Below are 19,637 nucleotides of genomic sequence, written 5' to 3' on the forward strand. Positions count from 1 at the left end.
GCCAGTGGGTGGAAGATGGACCATTGCCATACATTTTATGAACTGCACCAAACTAGAAGAGCTTCATGATTCATTGTATGCATTTCAGCAAGATTTGGTGCCAAGTGTGTCTGGACAGGAACAGTATGGAGGAAGTATGCAACTGTTGCGTGCCCTTTATGGGTGGGATCACTGGATTCCTTGGAAGTAAACACTGCTGAACTCTACCAAATACACATATAAATTCATGGTTGAGTCCTTAAAAGAAGACACTTTCACTAACATCTCAGCCATCAATGCAAATTAATTTGAATGCTCTTGTGGGAAAAGCTGTTGGTATGTACGGTTCTCCTTTGATCTTTAGAGCGAGTGGAACCAAGGTGTTGCCGACAGAAGCTGACAACTTAAAAGTACGAATCCAAGCTAAACTCCAAGTTGGAATCACAAGGTGAGTTAACAATGGTTCAGAATGTTCCATTTGCATTGAAATCGAAATCGTGAATCTACATGTACTCCACTGCTTCTTTATACCACATGAATTCCAATGTGTCCTCTTCCTTCTATTCCCTCCCCCGGACGCTTAACTCTAGGTCTTACTCAAAACCTAACCCTCACTTTAACTTAATTTACAAATGCAAACTACAATGTAACCCTAAAATCTTCTAACCCTAACTTTCACCTTAACAACCATCTATAACTCTATGCTAGGGTAATTCCAAAACTTTTGACTAACCCGGCTGCCAATAATGACTCAGTGGGGTCCACAGATTTCAGGGGTGATTCGGTGAGGGTCCACAGGAGTCAAAAGGTTGTCAACCGATTGTTTAGAAGATTGACAATACGTATAGATCACAATCATTTGGAGCACGTGCAGGAAGTTACAATGCCCGGTTGTTGGACTGAAGTACCAGGAATGGAATGAATTGCCTCTTTTCCCGTCTTCCTTTCTTGTGGTGAAGTTCTTTTCAATCGGTGCCGAATGCTGATGTGAGATGGCCTGGTGCAAAGTTTCACAAGGAGCAGTGCTTAATTTGAGCAGGTGGTTTCTGGTGCTCAGCATCAGCACTTAATTAGTTACCGGAGCTCTGCACCCAGCATTTGTCAACACCGCACTTCGGACTGTCTGCCACATGGTGGTGCTGCTGTTCTAATTTAGAGATGAGCCGAATAACGTTGTTTATAGATACAATATACATTAAAAATTGCTCATACCTGCCGCCCCATCCATTCCTTTAGCTTTGGGGACCAGGAATAATCTGAACTGTGGCACTTGCAGGAGAGAGGATTAGTAGTTGTTTTGGCAGCGATGACCGGGGCAATGGAAGATGTAATCTGCAGTGGCCTCCTGGTCAGGGTCCTGGCACTTATTATTTTTAAAATTAATCACTGAAGAGGAGTGAGCTGCTCTCTTCAAGCCAGGCCTCTTGTTGGCACTCTGATGCATAGGAAGTTCCTGGCTACCGATAAAAATGCGAAGCAGGGGCGCCTGACGCTTGTCGCCAAGTGCACGGGATGCTAAGTGCAGGCAGTTAACTCGTTGACCGTGGCGCAAATTTTGCTGCGTTGCAGGCATATTAATGAGTGGGCGTGTTTCGGACTGCCCCCGGCCGTCTTCTGCACACGCCCACTGTGACGTTGAATGGCCGGGGGCCATCCGATGTACGCAACAGATTAAAGGGTCCAGGCGGGCTGGAATGAAGCGATTTCACCTCACAGTAAAGCGTGCAACATACGTTTTAGTTTAATGTTCTATGTTAGGTTTTCATTTTAAGAAATTCAGGTCTTTGATTCTATTTCCAATCGCATGTACAGTGCTGGGATCCTCTTGGGTGATGTTCGCACTTTATAAAGTACTTTAAATGAAAAATAAAGAACTGTCACTCATGCTCAAATCAGAGCTTGGGAACCCTCCGATTATTAGACACTTATAAATATATTGCGCATTATTCATGCAGTACTCTCAGACTGGAATCTTTCGATCAATCACACTGTTTTCTACTTCAGATGATTTAGTACATATTCAATAAATGCTTCTGAATGGGTCAACTACTACAGTAAGATCCAACATTTGTAATCTTAACACCTCTGCCTAAATAAATTGTGAGATCCTAAACAAACCTCTTTATCACCCTATGCATCAGTTCTCAAATGCACCAAAGCACAAAATCCTAAAATAAAAAAATTTAAAAAAATCAAAAAAAAATCTGTGCCTTGAAAAAGTCCAGATCCATTCACAGATGTAAAACAAGGCACCTGGGTTGCACGGAATGAGACAGAAGCCAGCATCCCCTTGAATGGGCCAAAAAGCAGCTGAATGAATGGTTTTGTTTCCTAGTTAGGTAGCGGAAGGGGACTCCTGCATGGAAGAGCAGCGCCCTGTGCCGGCTGCTGGGGCCGCCCCCTGCCAGAAGGCAAAACTAGACCGCTAACTGCAGAGCTGCGCAACCAGGGCGGACACTGAAGGGCACCGACTCAAGTCTTCAATTCCTGGATGTGGTAAACATGATGTCCCTGTTCTGTCAAGAAATATTACTTACCCCGAAAACATATTGCCGGGAGTCAGTCGCAGGCTACAGCTGACAACGCAGCATCGCAGCATCACTTGGGCGGTGCATGTCAGCTCATTTCTAATTATTAGGGTTAGAACTGGTGATTCTTAATTGTTTTGAATTGTGTGAGTAAAACAGAGCTGGTTTAACCCCTTCACTGCTATTCCGCCGCAGTGCTAAGGGGGGAGGGCGGCAGAGCGGCGGGCGCATGCTGGTGACAGAACCGCTCAGTCACCAGCGTCGGTTGCGCTGTGCTCATGACGGAGCGGTTCCGTCACGGCCCCGCCCGCTCAATAGAACGCGCCGCGCAGGCGCGGCGGCAGGGCCATGGCGTGATGACGGAGCGGTTCCGTCATCGGGAGGGGTTAAATAAGCCGTACAGAGGTGGTTTACAACTATGTTGGTGGGTTTCCACAGATGGAAGGTTACTCAGCTCTACCGCCAGTTTGCTGGTTGTCTTTGTTGGATTTAGGTTAAGTGCAGTGCTGCCATTAAATGACTGCATTCGGAATAGTTTTAAAAACTGGAAAAAAGATTTTTAAAGTTCCACCAATGGGGTTCCGCTGAAGCGGGGTGTCTCTAATGTGCCCCTTGTGGTATAAAAAAGAAACTAAACCCGCCCCACCTCCTTTGAATGAACTCCATGGTCATTAGATGCATCTGCCTTCACGTCTGTGACCGGCACAGGGAACATGCAATGTCTGGCCCCATGAGCTACATTTTTTAGGAGACAGAGGGGGTGAGCAAGAGACGTTGTACACTCAAATAGCGCTCAGTGTGAACAAAATAACTTCGAGGCACTGGTAAAGGACATCAATCTAATTGACCAAGAAAGTAAAAAGAAAAGAAAATAATTTGCAGCAAGGACTTTTCTAAGCTGGACCGTGAACGTGCAATGGCCGTGCGTGGTGGCGCGTGGATGAAATAGATGGTCTGAGTGTAGCTGACCACAGTGTCGACAGAGGCTGGGAGTGTTGGCGGGTGGTCGAATACGTCCTCTGACCCAGAGACATTTACAGATCAGGGACATGTGGCCAGAAATCAGGTCAGCAGAGGTGTTTCCCTGAGTGGACTTTGCATACAAATGACTTCAACAGAAATGAGAGCTTCCTTGGCACACCAGCGGCCAACGGGACATTAGAAACTCAAACAGGAGGGGCTCCAGTGTAGTATGGGTATCACAATAAACCACTGCCATCACTTTCAAAAGGCACATTCGACACTGCACACAAAAAGCGCCTTGATGTCAGAGCAGCTCAGAAACTGGTTTCTCCCCAGAAAAAGAGGAAGCATTAATTCATTGTACTTGTACATCAGTCAAAACTGAACAAGTTAAACAACTTAGCTATATACTTTGTTTTTTTTATATAGCTCCTCATATCACATTTCTGACATTGCTAAGTACTGTAAATAACAGCCGTTAATCTTAGTCACTTACTTTATTTAATTGGATTGAACAGATCAAACTCTGCATGATGGAAGGCTGACGTGGTCTTACACTTGCAGAAGCGCATTATTAACCACTATATGAAGAAAAAGTTATTATGATGTGGCCTCCACCCCTCTTGTGCTTCGCCCTCCGTGACCTTGCTCTGACCATCACTGTCCTCCACCCCACTCGAGTGCAGGCCAGACGGGCACACCAAGGGTGAAGCACTGGGTCCAGTGAGATATAAGTGGGGACTCTGCCCCACTTAAGTGCAGAGCAGACACGCACCAGGGGTATAGCATGGGCTCAAGTGAATGTGGAGTAAGTGCTGTCCGGCGTTCATTCAAACATGACAATCTACAAGGGATGCAGCCCCGCCCTCTAGCCTAGGGCCAGGCCTGTGGCATCTTTCCTTCTTTCGAACAAAAATATACTCACGTGTGACACTGCTGGCAGTGTCTAGGGCCTGCTCAGACTCCAGATAATTCAGTACAAACTGAAGCTGGAGGTCGCTCCTCTCATGCACACACCTCACTTCAACAATCTAGCCTCCCTCGTGCCACCGTTCACGGTCATTTCTATTTCTAGCGCTGCGAGGCCGATTCCTTGCGATGCAGCACTACACAGGGGAGACATCCAACACAGGAGGCCTTTTAGCCTAACGGACACCCCCGCATGCCCCGCGGCCACTGGGGAGCAGTCATATAGGCATTAAGGGGGCGCCCTCTGCCTGTTAGCTCGAGAGCAGGAGTATTGCGAGGGGCCCCATCACCATTTCCTAGCAGGGGGTACCCGAAGGTTTCCTTATGCCACCCGATCAGGCAGTCGTCGCATTTGTGCATTAGACCCCCGTCTACAGAGCCGCCTTTCGAAGGGCGCGCAGCCGCTGCATGGGTCCGTGAGTCGCGTAGGGCCATTGACCGGTTGGCTTCGGGCTAGGAATGCTCAGGGCAGGGTGGGCTGCCATGACCCGGCCACACCCCCAGAGCTCCGATTCTAATCGCTGCTTTGAACATGTCTGCTCGGGCTTGTTTTGGTTTCCACTCCCTCACCCCGGATCACTCCCTCACCCCCGCGCCGGGTCATCAGTTTGTCAGAAAGTCTGCTGCGGTCACGGCCTTCACAGAAAGAAAGTGGAACAAAAGTGCACGACATGAGCTCGCTGTGGCGTCAGATGTGAGCAATGCCCCGCGCGCTCACTCACGGAGGAGCCCGTGCAGCATGGTGAGCTCGCGCACTGCAGTATCATTGCACGCGCGCCACAAGTGAGTCAAAGGAGCCACAAGCAGCCTCTATTGGGTAGCTGTGGTACTAAGTGGCACAGGCTCACGCGCCCGCTGATTCCACCCCGCTCCCGCCTTGACGGCTCTCCCTCATCAGGACTTGAGCTTCCCTCCACGTCTAGACGCTTCCGTCCCTAATGAGTGCGTTTTCCTGGTGCTTTTTGTGCACGTGAACTTTCGGTGCCTTACAAAGTTGTCTGCCTTTACACTCAGCTACTGGCAGCCCAAGTTTTAGGGACAAAAAGACCACCTCTAAACCTACTAAAATGCGTATGATGCTAGATAAATTAGCTGCACATGTGTGTAAACCCGATTTACACGCACCGTGCGATCTATATGTGCAAACACACTTCGAAATCTGAAAGGTTGATTTTTTCAATTCGTAAATAGTTTTATTCAAAGGGTAGTGTTTTTGTATGTAAATCTAATTGTGTGGGTTTGTGCTGGGAGGGCCAGGGGAGTGGGGGCCATTTCACACTTGAACAGACTGACTTCTTTGAAGGTATTCACAAATTCTTTCTCTGACCTTTTTTAACCCCGAAAAAGGAAGGAGAAGGAGTCCCATAAAGGCCATAAATACATTAATTCCTTTTCAAGCATTAGACAACAACCCCCAGTATTGGTGGCAGTGTCCGATGAAGGGATTTCTCCATGGGAAAAAAACTGTTTCCTACCCCCAAATACAAAAAAAAAGCCAATAAGAGGACTGCCCTTCTGGACATACAAGATAGGAATATGATGATACAGGAATATCATGGACAAGATATCGAAAAGCAAAATATCGAAAGGTGAGTGCATACACAGGAAGCATTCAATAACTATTCCTATCTCCATATCTATATGCATCATAAAGGTACTTACACGTGGAGCTAGCTATAGAAGATCTATACTCACATATCTTTCGATATTTTAGTTTCGATATTTGTTGCTCGATATTTCTATGCCCCAAAATATTCTATCTTCCATCCTCAGAGGTCACACCTGTGCAGATTTTTCCATGTGAAACTATAAGCTTGTTTATTTTTGTTTAAGAACACGGGATTCACAAGAGTCCCAGGATTGAGCCTAGAAAGCTGAGTACTGCCTGTGTCCTGACAACATTTGGAAAAGTTTTGTGAATTCCTGAAATTAGCAAATCAACGTCCATGGCTGTAGACCCGCATCTGTAGACTTACGCACTTCTTTAAGAACGAGGCACACAGTGCATTGACAAAGCCACCTGCTGGCAATAAAAGACCATTTGATAAAAGAGAAAAAAACACAGAAAGGGATTAACTAGGGTGTGCAAGTAGCTCGCCTGAAGCAGGACCAGCATGTTCAAAGTTGAGAAAGCGACACATGACAATGCGTGCGCTGCAGCCCCTCCGGTCCCCTTGCTTCCGACAAAGGGAAGCCGGCTGTGCAAATCCCGGTGCAACCTAATATATTCTGCACAGCACATCGCTGCACAAAGCCAGGTTTCGCCCCATGGAGCACATTTCGAAGGAAGTGCAGAAGACAAATACTGCACGCCACTTCTTTAAGGTCACAGAGGTATGGAAAAGAGCTTCTCATGAATAATAGATGCCTTTTTGTCATGGCTGTGGCATAATTTACCATCAGAGGGGGAATGGTATCTTAGGACCGTGGATGCGCCAGCCCCAACATGGAGGCGCAATCCGACACGTGAAACGTGGACGGCTTAAGCAAAGAGGATGGAAACATGGCATCCATGGAATGGTGGAGATGTCGGCGAGTGACTGGTTTAGTAGTATTAATTTAGTAGAGTGCTGCAATGTTACCTTTGTGGCCCCGTCAGGGCGCTAAACCAATTTGGAAGATGAATATGTAGGTGCTTTAGTTAAGTGGAAGAGTGTTCTCAATTAGTGGATTTTGTTCCAGAATGGACTCCAGCCCATCAGATAGGGGCTTTGAAAATCCCCTATCTGTACAAACTAGGATTGCACAGAAGCAAACACAATTGTTAGTATGACGTAACACTGGGTGCACTATTCACAAAATATTCCCATATGTGCACTCCTGGGCTTACATCCTTCGATACACGGAGATTTCTGAATTTCAGAGATTCAGAAACCTTTACAGGGATACTCCTGGAGAAAACATTTGTGGGCTCTAAAAACATTTATATGAAGGCATTTTGCTCATGCATTTGACCCCAGCTGAACTTGTCGGTTTTTCTCTATTGGAAAACTACTTTATCTGCATTAAACCCCTTTCCTCTAGACACCTACACATTTTGGAATGCTTCGTTCTCATTCCTAGCCTGGAAACTGATTTACTCTTGCTCTTCACATTAGCAAACTGCAAATGTTTTCAGTGTGGGAATGGGATATGTGGATACTGTATGCATGAGGTTTTGTCCCTATATTAAAAGTGTGACTCATGTCACAGTGACTGACTGTGTAAGTAGGATGGACTAACCCTCATGTTCGTAGATTGATCTTACCTCCATGTGAATGACTAGCCTGCTACTGTGAGCCAAGCATTTCCTAAAGAACTGCAGGTTGAAGTAATTAGATTCATCGCCTTCTGTCTAGGAGAGAGCACCGTATACAATACTTCACAGAGCCAATCCTTATTCAAGAATAGATAGCTTTGTTGTCAATCTCAGTTGCCTTGCTCCTATTTGTTGCTTTCCTCCCTTTCTGTGATAGACCTGCCCACATGAGATTTTTGGCAATTGTCCAGGTCCCAACACGGCATTGTAAACATAGCTATGATTACACACCAGTTTCATGCCTTTCAGTGCCACCTAGTGGTCACCAGAAAAACGGTAGCAAAAATATGGAAGATACAACTTTGAGCTTGACACACATTGATGATTACTTTAATCAAGCTTTGGCAATGCTAATTGGTATCACTTGTACATAAAGATAAGCAAGAGAGTGGTTCTGCTAATGCTAGTTTACTCTATTGCTGTGCAAGTAATGAACACTTTAATCAATTTTTATTAATTTGTTTAGCGTCTGGCTACACTTAAGTGCTAATGCCTTCCATTAGCTACACAAAGCACTGGCATGTCGTGGCTGGTAACATGTTTACACACTTGGCCACTCGTAACATTTTCGCTTTCTTGACATATATGGAAGTGCATACAATTTAACATGCATTGTCTAATGGTGCCAAGGTGTGGTGTAATCTCTGGATTACAGGCATATATTCAAAATGCAAGACACATATTGCATTTGCTAATACTTCTTTAATATGGTCTACATTCATCAGTTACTTGGCCTCTTAGCACTCTAAATTTAGCGTGTGAATCTGTGGCTATGAGTTTCACACAAGGGTCTTCTGTGAACTGTGGGCCCAGGGACACCCCTGACCCAATGAACGCGGGGTGGTATGCAATAAAAAGATTTCCCAAGGGTTGAGATCCATTGACGTCGGGTGGGAAGTAAGGGCTGGCGATGCACCATGCTGGTCCACCCCTTTTCAGCTTGGTGAAGGGTTTAGTGGTCTTAGCAGGGTATGTCAAATTGGGGGGTTGGGTCTTGCGACATACCAGCTAACCTGAGCCAACCCTGTCAATGTTACTTTTCAGTCTGAGGTATTAGAGGATCTGAAAAGTCAATTCAATTCAATCTTTATTTCGTTGCATTGCAACATAAAAGAAAATACAATTCATAATAAAAAAAATACAACAATATAACATCCATTATAAGGGCACTCTTCTACATTTCATCAAATTTTAACACGTTAGCTAGTATTTCGTTATAAAAGCACATGATTTATACTTCAGTTTGACACAGTATCAATAAATATTTAAAATGTTTTAAAAAGTGTAAACGAGTTAAGAAAACATTAAACATTAATTTGAGTTACAACCCGGATTAATATACAATGCATTGGCTTGGTTCATGGTTCCGGGGAGTACAAATACAACTTTCTTAATTTAGAAGGAAAGAGATAGTTTCCTTCTAACAAAGTAAGTGGACAATAAAAATTTGCTAATACCGAACACAATTACTTGGCTGGTGTCCGTACTTAGGATTCTGCCAGCTTCCCTATGGGAAGTAGAGCCAATGTTGCGGCACAAGGGGACTATCCACTTTTTCCTGGCTTTATCATAGCTAGGGCAAAAAAACAATATGTGGAAGATGTCCTCCCTTTGGTTATTAGTGCACAGGGTACAATATTCTTTGTCAGTCTTCCCCCAACTTTTCTCAGTTACTTTTATTCTCAGCGTTCCATACCTAAATTTTAGATATAGAGATTTTGCCAGTGGGGGTTGGATTTCATCTAAAAATTGTTCGAATAGAGCCTCATTTTTTGCCATAAGAAATTTTTCAGTAAGGGGGCCATTGGTTCTTGAATACACAGATTCATAATTCATTAGTGACCAGAAGCTTAATTTGACGATTTTTTTGGAATTTAGGTTAAGAGATTCAGGCTCGTTCCAGAAGTGTGATAATCCGAGCTTGGTAAGCCATCTTTTAACATGCTTAAACCAAAAGATCTTATTGTCTCTATCCAGCTCTAATACTTCCTTCATCCCATTTCTATAGTCAGACAGTTCCACAGTTGTCCATAATCTGACCCACATCAGCAATGGTCTCAGCACAGCGTGCTGGTCTGTGTGTTTGATGTTAAGGTCTAGAAATAATGGTATCAGGGGAGTGTTGGTTGGAACTTTTAATAAACCTCTGACAAATTTATTTTCCAATACTTCAAAGGATTTTTTACATACTGGTCCCCAAATTTCTGCCCCATACAAGGAGGCAGACTGTACCTTATATCTGAAGAGCTCTATCGCTGGAGTAACTGCTTTATTCACACTTTTATTGTATCTCTGTGTTATGGGGAAGCAGTTTTGTTTGAACACCAATTTAGATTTTTCCAGTTGTGGACCCCATCCCATTGCAGAGTCCATCAAAACCCCCAGATAGGTGAAGCTGTGCTCGTAATCTAATCTTTGCCCATTTAACATTAAGTTCTTTTTAAAAGTTTTATGCGGGTTCAGTGCCATATATTTTGTTTTTTTATATTAATTTCTAGTCCTTTATTGATACAGTACTGTTGAAACCTGTCTAATAAGATCTGTAGTCCACGTGGCGTTTGCGATATTAGGATTGTATCATCCGCGAAAAGGAGGGACGCAACTCGTTCCCCTCCCAGTCGAGGAGAATCATTATCGCAGTTTTCCATGTAGGTTGCAATATCATTTACATAAAGGGAGAATAAAGTAGGGACCAGAACACAGCCCTGTCGTACTCCCCTTTTTATCGGGATCGGGTCTGTGAGTTCTCCATTTGGGCCCCATCTAACCTTAGCGTAATTCTCCCGATGCAATCCTATTACAAGTTTTAAAAGGTCGCCTGGCAGCCCTTGCCTATTCAGGGTTTCCCAAAGTAGGTCTCGTGGAATAAGATCGAATGCTGCTCACAGGTCGACAAAGGTCACATACAAGTGACCTTTGCGAATGATGACATACTTCCAATACAAGCAGCATAGCCTAAATACTTGATCAATAGTACTTGTTTTACTTCGGAATCCCGCCTGGTATTTAGATAAAATTGACTCCTCCTCTAACCATGAATTTATTCTATTTAGAATGTGCCTAGCATATATTTTTTGCGTAATATCTAAAAGGCTGATGGGGCGGTAATTTGCTGGATCACCACGATCCCCTTTTTTAAAAATAGTGATGATTTCTGCGCCATTCCAAGTATCCGGAATGCGCTCACTAGCCGCTACTATGTTAAATAAATGATTTAAATAGGGTGCCCAAATCTCGATATTATACAAATACAGGTCGCCAGGGATTCTATCAAGCCCTGGCGCCTTCCCTTTCTTAATTGAAGTGATTGCTGCCACTGTTTCTTTTAGGGTAAACACTACCTGGGGACTATTAGCTGATAGTATGAGCAAGGGTGCATCATTAGTTACCTCGATCGAAATTTTAGCTGCATACAAGGATGAAAAGTGCTTGACCCAAGTATCCTCATCTAAGTAGACCTCCCTGGAGCCTTTCTCTTGATTATTTTCCTTAGCTGCCAATTCCCAGAATTGCTTCTGGTCCTTGTTTCTCGCGGCTGTTAACATATTGAGCCACAACTACTCATCCCATGAGGATTTGGCTCTTAATATTACTTTGTTATAAGCCTTTCTTTTCTCTCTATTAACGGACTTTCCCCTTTAACAGCGTTAATCAGTGCAGTTTTGGCAAGACGGCATTCCTTGTTATACCAAGGTTTGCCTACAGATTTTGCATTAGTCCTACCTGCACCTCTTTTTGGTTTCTTAGTGAGGATTTCTAATAATTGACTGAAAAGGGTTTTGTGTAAATCAACAAATTCTTTAGGAGTGCAGCTATGGGGACAATATTGGTCCAGGGTATCTGCAAAGATGCAATAGATTTTAGCTAGTAAATCCTCTTTTTCTAGGACAAAAGCCCATTTGACTGCCCTACGGTTATTGCTAAGAACAATGTTATCAGCAGTGGCTGTGGCTGCTGTACAATGGCCTCCCTTCATGTTGTCATATTCACTAACCATGCTTAGGAGAAAGCTCAACTCTAAGGGGTAGTGGTCACTTTCGTTTCTTTCTTTAACCTTTAGGTCCACTGTAAAGGGCCAGAGGTTGAGGGAGACAATAACATAGTCTATTTTACTCCCATAGTCTCCTCTCTTGAATGTATGGGCTTTAGGGTTGTCTGAGGGCATACGGCCATTGCATGCTCTCAGACCATGTGAGGTCAGGAACCGTGTAATTTGTAGCGCCAATGCTGTACCGGCAACCGTACAATCCTCATTCAGGGCAGGTATTGCATTGGCGTTATCCTCCTCCTCAAACAGTGTGGCTATCCCTGAGATTGGTTCGAAATTACAGTTCAGGTCTCCACATAAAATAACCCCCGACTCTGATTTTAGTGAATCCATGAGCGACTCCAACTTCCCTATACACATAGATTCCTTATGGGAAGGTTGGGGGCTGTTGTAAACATTAAATAAGTAGAATGCCCTATTATCCACTGTTGTTATTTCTAGACAAAGAATGTCTAAGGAGTCGGTGTTAATCATTTTGATAGCTAATTTGATGGAAACATTGACCCATACTAAGAGGCCTCCAGATGCACGACCTCTCAGGGAAGGGACAGCCTCTATTTGGTAAGTTTTATAGCCAACCCTGTGTAGTTGTGCTGTAGCCCAGGTTTCCTGCAGCACACAGACGTCAAATGTGTTTATGTAAGCATTCCAGTCGGGATCATTCAATTTTGCACGCACCCCCGCAGTGTTCCATGAAACTAGAGTAAATAGGGAGGATCCCTCATTCGTGTCATAAGGCACAACGGGTGTAGCTAATATTTGGCTTCTAGTCACTTCATCTGGACCCATAGCAACTGAGCATGTATCCTCCTTAGATCTACTATCACCTTCTTTTCGGTGGTTAAGTCCCAGAGTGCATGACATATTTTCAATCCCCCCAGAGTCACTGCTTATTTTACTCGGGACAAATGGTAGCAAAAATAGGTCCTCATTTATCCCAGAAGACGCCACAGGCGATGTAACAGTCAATCTATTTTCAGTTGTTTCTTTACAAACAACAGCAGTGTGTGAACCTGTCTTCAAACAACTTAAACCATTTTCCTCAATGCACTCCCATGTACATGAAACATTTGCAGTACCCCTCTTGTTCTCCGTGCTCTTTAAATATCAATCACACTCTTCTAAGCTACCGAATGCCTCAAACCTATTTGTTAGTTCCAAGGGAGTAAATGGGATAACATTAGACATATTACCATTCCCTCTTAGGTTGTGGTTAGGTGGTACAGTGTTCCACCCATGGATTAAAGGGGGTGGAACAAGATGATGTAAATACGCAGGGTTCCTAGCTACTTCCATGTTTAAGGGTTGTGTATTAAAGGGAATGAAGCTAGTTACATGTTGGGGGGGGAAGACAGTTGATCTTGGATAGAAGTAGGTCAATGGGCGTGGCACTATACAGTTGTTTTCGTTACCATAGGGCCAATTCAAGATATATTGGACCGCCTTCTTATCCCTGAAATTTACAACTACAATATCACCCCCTATATCCTTTGTTCTGCCACCCAGCCATGACAGACGACGCACATGAACTATTTCGCCATTTACATAGTTGGCTTTGGGTCTGTACAATGACAACCAGTGCATGATCTTGTTCTTTAACTGAAAGTAACCTTCCCGCTTTCCACTTGTCAACTCAGGAACCCCGGTAAGCACTACTACATATGGTAGTGCCTCCGGTGGGAGTTCTGTAGGTGGTAACCTTCCCTGACCCCCTCTTACGTGACCAACCTCTTTCTCTTCAATTCTGGGCAAACAGTTTGGGAGAATGGTTGGCTCCCTAGGTTGGATGTTAACTAGGGTGTTCATCGAATTTGGTGTTATAGTGGATCTACTCTTGGTAGATTGTATTTGTTTTGGGTCAGTATTCTTGGATACTTTACTAACAGAATGGGCACCTGTTTTTGGGTGGCTAGGGGCAGCTGCATTAGCCACTACTATGTTGCTATCAGTAGTAGAATTAATAGTTTTGGCAGCTGCTCGTTCAGCAGGGGTAGCGCACGTTGTGTGTGGAGCTTTTTGGGGCTGTATTACGTTCTGGGAGCTAGCTGGTCTTCCCAATTGCCCAAGAGCTACCAAGTCCAACTCAATCCTCCCCAACCTTGATTCCACTCCCTTTAATCTGTCAGATAAAGCCAACATATAGGTTCGTACAATCAATTCAATATTGTCCAGTAGGTTCTTCGGGAAGATTGTCTGTGAACCTTCTTCCATTGGAGAGTGGATGATGTCAGGCAGTGTGGTTGATGGGGAAGTAGGTACTATGGATTTTGACGGAGATGTGACAGTTACCGTTGTTTGTTCATCAATAGACTTTCCCATGGTCACGGTAGAGGTGAGACTGGACTTCTTACCAAAATCCGAAAAACTAAACTTGGACTTACTTGTGTCCATTTTTGTCCGTCTCTTTTTAGAGGGTGGTGGGCCCGTGTACCTTATTTGCCAATGCCTTCTGAGGTTTCCCTCTTACTACCTTTCCCGGCCTGATTGTGGGTGAAATCCAAGTAGCCGCGGGATTAGGTGTACTAGGGAGAGCTGAACCCTCATTTTGTGACTCAGCCAAAGATTGTGTTGGTGAAATGGCGGGTGCTAAACATTCTTTAAGCAGTAGAGGCACACTAGCGGTTGGAGATACATTATCAATAGGGATGATATTTATATCATTGTCCAAGGTGACAGAATAGATGGGCTCAGACAAAGTCCTGTTTTTGATGCGTTCTATAGAGCGGCGCCTATCCGCCCGCTTCTCGGCAAGTGACAGTTCTTTAGTACCATCTGGAGCAACCTTGGGGAAGTAGTCATCCATAGTTCTGTTTAAAGTACTCCCAGGTGTCTCTGAGGCCGTAGTGGCAACAATAACAGCAGCGGTAGCCATCAAACAGTTTCGGGCTACTAATAGTTGTAATAATGAATGTACTTACACAGAACTTTGGCCAGGACCTCGGGCCCAGCCCAGCCTCCTCCGGCCTCTGAGGGTCTCAGAGGGTCCGCCCTTAGTCCGGTCTTTGTCCCGGGTGATGTCCCGCACACGCGTCCCGCTAACGCGTAATTAGTCCGGGCTTATGCTGACTGGAAATAGAGGGGGCGGAGACACGGGAAGAGGCGGCAGGTGTGCTCGATGTCACACGCACAGCCTGCTGGGCCTCGCAGTCCCGTCCTCCTGCGCAGCACCTCTCCCACAAAGCTGACGATAATGCCCAGCGGGGCTCCAGGGGCTCCAGGCGCTGATTACAATGCCCAACGGGGCTCCTTGCAGCAACAGTCAAAAAGGCAAACGGGTCAAAGGTTTCCTCTGCGAGCGGCGCCCGCGGAGCGGGGGCCGCGAGGAGTTTTCAATGGTCAGCAGGGGGCGGAGGCACGGGAAGAGGCGGCAGGTGTGCTCGATGTCACACGCACAGCCTGCTGGGCCTCGCAGTCCCGTCCTCCTGCGCAGCACCTCTCCCACAAAGCTGAAGATAATGCCCAGCGGGGCTCCAGGGGCTCCAGGCGCTGATTACAATGCCCAACGGGGCTCCTTGCAGCAACAGTCAAAAAGGCAAACGGGTCAAAGGTTTCCTCTGCGAGCGGCACCCCTCAGTGGAGCCATAGAGCATGTTGTATGTGAGTGGACCCAGTGGAGGAAATTTGTTGTTGGTGCCTGAACCCGCCTCTCCTGTCCTCTAGCTGGGCTTCTCAAGGGATGAAAGTCCAGCAACGCGCCGCGGTCACAAGCTGGTTAACTGCCCCGGGAGTTTCAAATGGATAACAAGGACTTATTGCGCATCTGAAAAGTATTGTCATAACTACATGCCTATTTAGGCAGCTCTGGGCTGCTCTAGTGTGTGTGTGTTCAGTATATGATATAGCATCCTATTGCAGGGGCGGATTCTGGAGGCCTGATTTGTTCCACAAATGCTAGAAGGATCCGACTCATCTGGCTTGTTCAGTGGTTCTAGTTCTTTGCTAATGATCTATTGTTTTGGTCCAACCTACTTTGCTTTGGGTGCAGGTGCTCATCTTTGTGTCTCCAGTTCCATGCCTTCGCGTCTCGTTGATTCCCTTCCAGCTTGGGTTGCTCCCAGCTTCAATGACCTCCACCCTTCTGGTTCTCATCTGACTCGCACCTCAAGGGTTTCTTGTACCCTGGTTCAGACTACACTCTGTGGGAGAGTAGTTGTATCTTGATGGAAGTGTTTGTCCTGCACTACAGAAATCTTAAGGACACTCGGACAGATGTGCTAAGCTTTTTTGTGGTTGAACAACCTGCAACTTGCAAAATGGCAAAGTTTGGAACCACAAAATGATGTTTTACAATGTACAAAAGTCCTTTTCCTGGTCAAAAAAGCCTTTCAGACTAAAGGGCATTTGCGATCCTTTCTGAATCAAAAATTTGTATGGGTGTGAAAATGGGGATCCTCCTCCTATTTGTGGTTTGACAAGTTATGTATCAGTGGTTTAGGGCCATAACTCTGGTCACAAACCACTGATCAGTTACTAACCATCAAGCTGGGGTGGTAACTGATTGCAAATAGGAATTGCGTCAGCAGACTCTGGGGAGGAGCAGGCAGTGGTCCGAAGGCTCCCTAAATGTCTTACTGAATTGGGAAACGTTTGTTTTTAAAGCCGCACCTTTCTTATACATGGTGAACGGGCTTCTAAAGAAACATCCCATTTGAGAATGCAAATACAGGGATGGAGATTTCCTGTCCCTTCCAGGCCTCCATCCCTGCACCGCAGCCAATCACAGGGGTTCGCATATTGCGACCTGCCTGATTAATATTCATTAAGAAGGTCATTTTGAGACCCACCACTAATGGGCAAATGGCAATGCCACCTATTAGTACACAATTTGCATCACGGTGTGCAAATTGTGAATACGTGCATGTACATTTAGCTCTCAACTGCCTGATGTACGTATTGGTCTGAGGACTACTGCGCAAAGAAGGGCGAACCCCTAGCACCGGTAGGCCTTGGTGAGGTCTACTTCGACAGCCCTCCCTAGAAAATGCCAGCTGTCCTTCCTGCACCTGTACCTCCCAGGAAGGCAACACCTTCCGTTTAGTATCATTAATCAAGGATTGAGCCTTTTATGTAATTTAAGGCACAGTAAAGCAGTGGAAATAATCTTCGCTAAGCCAATGATGGGTAAATACTGAACACCGTGTACCTAACGAGGTGGTTCTTCTGCAATCAAATACGTGGTAATGTAGTCAGAGAAACCTCATTTTGAAGTTCAATGTAGGATAAAACAAGAAGAACAAAGTCCTTTACCATGGAACTGTAATCTATGTCCTCTGTAATGTGATGCAACATTAAATCATCCATGTAATATCTTGCAGTAATCTGAAACACCCCGTGAATTAATAACACAATCCCCCGTTATCTAATACAAAGTGAAGTAGTCGGTTGTCATTTGTAATGCTGCTTTCTGGACTGTATCTGTCTTGAGTGTGCATTGCACGGCGGCTGCACGCTGAACCTGTCCCTTTTGCACGAGGGAAGCCTGCCCTGCTGCTGGCAGGACTGCACTGTGCTACCTCTGAGAGTGAAAGCCTTCTCACTATACATAAAACAAGCCTGCTGGCTTTGACAATGCACGTTTCGACAAAGCTCCGCCTAGGCCTTCTTCAGGGCCACCTCCAAGATGAAGGCTCCGCCTCAGGATGCTTTCCAAGCTGAAAGAGACCGGCCCCAGGCACCTTCAGGCAGTGATGAGTGAATGAAGCATAACAGAGCCCAGCAGACCCAGGGACAGGCGAGCAGACCCCTGGCAGAGTCTGACTGCACCACTGCTTTTAAGCTGGAATTCCAACACTCCGGCCTCCGCTGGGCCAGATGTGCGCAAGGCTCGGGTTCCGCACTCGTGTTCTCGCGTGTCAAAGACCCTAAAAGAGGCAGCGATATCCACAGGGTTCGACAGTTGCTTAAATTCAGCCGCACGCTTTTCCAAGCAGCTGCCTTCCATTTTGTGTTCGGGGAGAGCTTCCAACTTTTATTTTTATTGCTTGATCTATTTATACACTCACAGAACACACGACGACTTCTGCATCATGCGGATGGCTTCTTACTTCTTTACCTTGTTATCTTGAGTGTAATATATTTTTTTCCAAATATTGTTGACAGTAGTAGAACTTTTCAGCGAAAGCAACAGCGAGTGTATGAATTTACACATCCTTAAATCTGATCACAAGTCTTGCCTTTAATTATTTTTGGATATTTTGTTAACTTATGTTTCAAATTAAAAATAGTACTAATAATTGTGACATTAGTTAATATATTTTCATACAGTGCTTCATCCAACACTTTTCCATTTCCAAGCACTGTAAGTAGCAGGCGTTACAATTACCCAAGGAAATGGTACTTCATTTACTGACTTTAAAGGAGGATGCATTGGCATTGATAGGACTCTAAATCGTGAACTACAGACCCTTTCAAATCTCACTGGTGAGAGTTCGACTCACTAGTCCACCCTGCAGATATACTGATATATATATATATATATATATATATATATATATATATTACATACACATACACACATACATACACACTATAATTGTTAGTAGTATGTATATTATATAATTATATATTATTTTTGTAATTTTTTTTTTTACTAACACCGATAGTAGTTCTGAGATGCCGCAACAAGGAATGCCAAAGGAAAAGCAGGGTTCTGGTAGTACCACCAGAGGCGGCCTTAGGCATGTGCAAGCTGTGCACCTGCACAGGGCCACCAAACCCCAGGGGCCACCACGCCAATATATATCCTTAATATAATAATCCTCTGAGGATGGATACATATTTGCGTGGCAGCTCCTGGCAGGGATTTGGCGGACTCCGGTTCTGTTCCACTTCCAAAAACCCTGACCCCCCTCTTCACTGGCCTCCGCACTCCGCCCCGTCCGGACACCCTCTTCCGGTACACCCTACCTAGGCTCCCTGCCCAGGGCCGTCATGAGCCTAGAGCCGCCCCTGGTACCACTAAACAGCTCGGCATTGACCCAACATAATGCATGCTGGGATTCGGAAGCTTCTGTTTCTCTGGTCCACACACATGGGTGCTAAATAGAGGAGTTTGAGGCTAGGACTAGAGGCGCTGTCAGCTGAGGATGGGCACAGGTGTGCCCACTGCAGTGCCACGAGCCTTGTCGCCAGGCGCTGCCACCAACAAGTGCGGGAACAGCTTTCACATGGTGGAGTCTGGTGGAGGCTACTGTGGCGGTGGATGCTCTGGGGAGTATTTTCACGAGCCAGCCCCTTTCACCCCCCCCCTCACTGTGCCTACATCTTGTGAATAGGTGGCCAGGTGAGCGGTGCGTGCACGTGCAGACGCTTGCATGCTATCCATACTACTATGACGAAAAGAGTGCAATGGTTAAAAATCTCTTTTGATCGATGTTGCCATTTTTTCGATTTTACACAGACATTTCGCATAGAACGTTCAGTGTATGTGCTTTCATTTCATCTTATCCGACCTTATTTGCTAAAAACAGGCCTAGCCTGGAAAGGGAAGTGCCTTTTAGGGCGGGGATCCTAAAAAGCGTGGCTCAACACTAACAAGTCTTGGGCACTCAGTTACTTTTGATGAAGCCAGAGCGCCAAAAAGCTAGAACATCATTATGGCCCCAGACTATCAGCACTTTTCAAAAACGTACATTTGGTTGTAAATAAAGGAAATCGTGGTGGGTAAGCCATTATTACTGCTGCATGCATGGTAAAATCCGCAGTAGCAAATCCCATTCACGGGAGGGGGAAGTAGGCATTCCAAGAGTCATCAGATGGTTGTTTGTGGGCATACAAAAACTCCTCTCTGACCCAAATCCATCCTGCAAATGGTAGGAGAGTTACTACTGCCAATGGCTGGCGTAACTCTCTC

At 45.3% G+C, this 19,637-nt stretch overlaps 1 protein-coding gene across 1 annotated transcript in view; it reads right to left on the reverse strand.

Annotated features, from left to right (window-relative positions):
- The window catches only part of TENM4 (teneurin transmembrane protein 4), a 1,632,468-nt gene that overhangs the window by 61,649 nt on the left and 1,551,182 nt on the right, over nucleotides 1-19,637 (reverse strand). The gene's annotated exons all lie outside the window — the stretch shown is intronic.

The sequence above is a fragment of the Lissotriton vulgaris genome, chromosome 8 (assembly GCF_964263255.1).
Source record: "Lissotriton vulgaris chromosome 8, aLisVul1.2, whole genome shotgun sequence".
NCBI classification, from domain to species: domain Eukaryota; kingdom Metazoa; phylum Chordata; class Amphibia; order Caudata; family Salamandridae; genus Lissotriton; species Lissotriton vulgaris.